Raw genomic sequence first — 5,724 nt, 5'->3', positions numbered from 1 at the left:
GTTAAATTATTGTCTGTCTTTTTTATTGATTCTTCCAATATTATATTTTATAATCATTTAACTTCTTTTGGGTTATTTACTCCATGGATCTTCATAGATCTCTATGCAGATGACTCACATCTTTATATTCATCCTGAAGCTTCAGTACCTCATAACTGCTTAATCTATTAGATATAGTTACAGAAGCATCTCTACATGAAAACTGGATTCTTCCCCTCCCCTCCCCCCCAAGACCTACCAACCTTCCAAATTTTCCTAGGTTTTTTGGAGGCATTACTGTCTTCCAGTATCCCAAGTTTGTTACTTTCCAAATCTTAAGTGCTTCTGTTATCACAATATTTCTTGTATCTGGCTCCTTATATCTTCTCCCACTTTAGTTCAGTTTGCTCATCAACTCCTACCTGGATTATTGCAATGGCCTTCTATAGGTAGAAAATTTCATACATACTGTCATTCAGTAATCTATTGATTTTGCTGAACTAATTTTTTTTTTTAAATCTTTGGTTTAAGAGGATACTCACTGGAGTAAGGGGGAAAGTGAGATTCTGAAGTAAATGTGAAAGCAGTAGTAAAACCATAAACAAGTGAACCACGATTGGTTCAAGTTGTGGCAACTATTTCAGAGAAATAAACATTACGGCCATAGTGCTCCCAGCAATGAGTAAAAGTCAAATGAATGAGCACTAAATTGATTCTAAGAAGATAGAATTATTAGGAATAAACACTTGGGGTTCGAAAAGTCAAGTATAGTTTGCAGACAGCATGATTTATTTATATTGTTTTGTTTTTGTAAGATGTGATTAAGTATAATGGTTTTAAAAAATGGAAAGACTGAGTGGATTACAAGCATAATAGAATCAAAAATGGTAATCAGCCAACAATTAAACAATGTAATTTAGAAGAACACAGAGCCTGGCTTAAAATAGTTGCTTTGTTGGGATCAACTAGTGCTTCTAATCTACCTTTCTGTTTCACCACTTATTGTATCTGGTCCCTCTTTGGATTAATAAAAGTCAGTTATGGCTGGTGTGTAAGATTTTGGGATAGAATATTAAATACACAGTTTTATGATTCTCAGGGATTACATTGGGTTCCAGTAAAAATAACACTGGTTCTAGAATCATAATTCCTAGGTTCAAATTCTGTCCCAAATACTATTGATATAACTGGTCAAGACCTCTCTTAGCCACATTTTTCTTAATTGTAAAATATGGGGGGTTAATTAGTTGGCCTCTCTTCTAGGCTTCTAACCTAGGTGATGATGATTCTTCTATCTAGCTTTTCTATCTAGTATTCTAGGTTTTTAACCTAGAAGATGATTCTATTATTATGAATCATGAAGTTGCAGTAAGTTCAAAAAGAACTTTGGTACATAAGGTAAGAATGACAGACCTTTCTATATTAAATAAATTTAAAGTTAGAAATTTTTCCATGACTATAATAATGGTATCCTTTATTACAACCATGACCATGATTTTATATTTCAGTCTAATAGAACTATGCCTATTTGACCTTGACAGCCATATGCATAATATAGGTAAATAGCTGTCTGCTACAGAAAAGTTGGCCCACATGTGGCATGGATAGAAAAATTCCAGAATCATGCTCATCTCATTAAACCTGAGATCCCTGAGAATCACTGTGAAGAGGAGAAGAACCATGGCTGTACTGCTGATAGCTGAAGGGTGGTGAGGAGAGCAGGATGAAGTGGGGAAAAAGCCAAGAAATGATCATGGAGGGGTATGAGGCTTTCTTACGGGTTTAGAATAAAAGCCCATTTCCATGGTTAATCTAAGGGAAAGTTATCAATTAGCTTACTTTGGGAAGCTTAGCTCCTTCCTACCAAATGCTTGGTATACAAAAAATGGCAGATAGTGAGCAAATCCATTTATCCAAGCAAATGATAAGTAGCAATCAGTGAAATTACACAGATTAGAGCAAAGAATATTTAAGAATTAAGTAAATTCTTTGATATCAAGAGTGAAAGATTTTACCAGGAAAATAGGATACAGGATACATTGTATCATTTCCTTGTCAGCTGTGCATGATATCTTTAGAAAAATTAACCACATTGTACAAAAAGCAAAATATGAAACATGATTTACTGGAACACAAAGTGAATAAAGTTGTATTCAATAAGGGCCACTGAAGGATTAAAGTAAAGACCATTTCAAGCATTGGTACAAAAAATAGAATGTTAGTTATGTTAAAGATAATGACAATAATGAGACAACATATTAATATTTTTAGGATACAGCCAAAGAAGTACTGAAATGAAAATTTGTGTCTGAACATTTTTATTAAACAAGAGAGAAAGAACAGATCAATGGCTTGATTATGCAAGTATTAAAAAATACTAGAAAACTAAAAAAATTTAAAGCCTTGGTAAAATGCCAATATAAAAATTCTAAAAAAAAAAAAAAAAAGGTAAAAGATTAATAAAATTGGAAGAAAAATAATAAAATCAGGAGCTGTTTCTTTGGGGGAAAGTGAGAAGAGAGAAGATAAACCATTATTAGCTAATTTGATTTAAAAAAACAAACAAACAGGAAGACCAAAATAACATCAAAAGATGAAGAGAAATCACAACAAATGAAGAAATAATGGAAATTTGTTAGTGCCAATTAGCACATTTATATGCCAATTGGCAACTTAGTGAAGTTTTAATTTTAATTTTAAATGCCCAGATTAGTAGAACAAGAAATATAGCATTTAAATTACTTAATATCATAAAAAAAAATTTGTGAACTCCCAAGGAAAACACTCCAATAGATTTACAAACAAGTTCTGTCAAGCATTCGAAGAACATTTCCAATATTATATAATCCAAATAAATATATTTTCCCACCAAATTCCTTACAAGATACACATATGGCACTACCACTAAACTAAAGAACAAAAAGAAAGAAAAGAAACTATAGACAAATATCCTTAAGGAATATTGACATGAAATTAAAAAAAAATAATTATAATAAATTGTTATGGGCCAGAACTCTGAATTTGAAACAAAGATTCTTACAAGGGGCTACCTCAGTGGAACTGATAAAAGACAATGGTTGTTTAGCATGGTACTTATTAAGTTCTCTAGTTCAGTACATGTACTTAGTACTTAATACAGTTCTACAAGATTCACACCTACGATGAGAGAGCATATAAGCTCAGATAAACCCAACTAGGTTGATTCAGAGAAGCTGGCAGAAGCAGAGAAGACAAAGAACTGGCGGCAGGAGCTCAAGCTCTCACAACCACAGAGAGAGACAGGCCTCTAAGAAAGCTAACCAGGCCCCAGGAAAGGAGACAAGACTTTGAAAGAGATAATAAAGGATTTGGACTTTAATCCCTGGCTACTCATGTGATTACTGAACTGAAACAAAAGGCTGCCCAGAGACACTAAGAAAACCGAACCAAAGAGAATTTTACAATAAATGCTATAAAAAATTATGAAAAAAGATCATATAAACTAGTCAGGCTGGATTTACATGAGAAATGTGGGATTAATTAAATATTAGAAAAACTGTCAACAAAATATAAATAACAATTCATATGAATATCTCAAATATGGAAAAGGCTTTTGACAAGATACAATACTTATTACAGCTAAGACCCTAGAAAACAAATAAATGCACCTTTTCCTAATGAAATAAATCCTATCTATCTAAAACCAAAAGCTAGAGTTATATATTAGGGCACAGAGACAAAAATTTAATAAAATTATGAATAAAAGCATATTTTTACCATTTCTGTTTGATAATAGTACCAGAAATACTAATTATAACCAGAACACACAAAAAAAATAAATAAACAAAAGGGAATAAACATAAGCAGAGAGGAAGCAATTACTGCTTTTTTTGCAGATGAAATTAAGGTCTGTAGTTTCTTATTTTGTATGATGAATCTCTTTGCAAGTTTTGAAGTATATAGACCTCTTTTCAGAATGATACTTTTAAATGCCTAAAATAAAATATGCAGGATTAGAAAGGAAAGCAATTATATTGAAAAAGACTTGTGTTTTTTAAAAAAATGCACACAGCATGAAGAATATGGAAATATGTTTATAAGAATTGCACATGTTTAACCTATAACATTGCTTGCTTTCTTGGACAGGGGAGAGAAGAGAGAGAAAAATTTGGAACACAAGGTTTTGCAAAGGTGAATTCTGAAAATGATTTTTGTGTGTATTTAGAAAAATAAAATACTATTAAAATTAAGAAAAAAGTAAGACCTTCAGAGCTTTAAAAAAAAAAATTGCATAGATTCCAGGTTAAGAACCCCTATCTAGAGAACCCAAAATAGTAAACTAAAAATTGATAAAATGACTTCAACAAAGCTTAACTATATTAAGTAAATCCACATATATATTACTATATCTGTGTTTTACTGTTAAAATTTATCAGGGAGATATAGAAAAATTTCTATCAAAATAACTGTATTGTAGAAAATATTTGGGTAGCTACAACACATAGAATTATATGAATACAATTACAAAAAGCTCTTTAGAGAAATAAAGACAAAGGTAAAAAAAGGAAGAAATATTAATTATTCATAAATACACAATGCCAATATATTTGAAAAAGAAAATGCTATCTGTAATTTACTTGTTCAGTGCCATATTAATCAAACTACTTTGATCACTGGTTACTTTTGATGGCATCACTATCCTTCCAGTCACCTAGGTTTACAACAAATTTGCCACACTGTCCACCCCCCCTCCTCTAATTAGTTTGACAAATCCTGTTGACTTTATCTTCATCCCGTCTCTGTGTGAACTTTTCTCTTGAGACCCTGCTAAGCTCTTTACAACGAGGATATCACAAACAGCATGCTGATTGATTTCCCTGCTTCAAGTCTCTCTACTACAATTCGTCCTTCAGTTAGTTCCAAATTGACTTTCTTAAAGTACAGGTCTGACCATGTCATCTCCCCCATTCAATAAATTCTAGGGACTCCCAGTTAGCTTCAGGATCATTTAAATGCTCTTTTTAGCTTTTAAAACCTTTTATAACCGGATACCTTTAGATCTTTGCTTTCTTCATATATATATTTCTCCATGTACTTTTAAAATCCAGTGATACTGGCATCCTTCCTATTCCTTACACAAAACACTATAATCCAACTTCATGTATATTTAGTTCTCTACTCTCTTCTCTCTACCTCCTGGCTTTCTTGAATTTCCAGCTAAATTCTACCTTCTACAAGAAGTCTTTCCAGATCCTACTTAATGATAATTCCCTCTGAAATTATTTCAATTTATATATATATATATATATATTATATATATATATATATATAATATATATCAATGTATATATATCTCATTTATACATAGTTGTTAGCATGTCATATCTCCCCACTAAGTTCTTTGAGATTAAAGCCTGCTTTTTTCTTAATATCCCCAGTATATATAGCACAGTTCACAGTACATAGAAGGTATCTAATAAATGCTTACTGACTTGACTAAATGATTATTTTGAAGAGCTAAAAAGAATAAATTCATTTGGAATAACGAAAGGTCAGGAATCTCAAGAGAAGTAATGAAAAAGAAAATGGAGAAGAAAAGAACCTAGCACCACAAAGCCAGAGACATCAATATTGTTTGATTATGATTAAAAAAAGTTAATCAGTAGAACAGAGAATACAGTAGTATATGGAAGAAAACAAAGTAATATAATGTTGACAAACCCTAAGACCTTGGTTACTAGGTTAAAGATTCACTTTTTAACAAAA

The sequence above is a fragment of the Sarcophilus harrisii genome, chromosome 2, assembly GCF_902635505.1.
Source record: "Sarcophilus harrisii chromosome 2, mSarHar1.11, whole genome shotgun sequence".
NCBI lineage: Eukaryota > Metazoa > Chordata > Mammalia > Dasyuromorphia > Dasyuridae > Sarcophilus > Sarcophilus harrisii.
Note: the sequence above shows the minus strand (reverse complement) of the source record.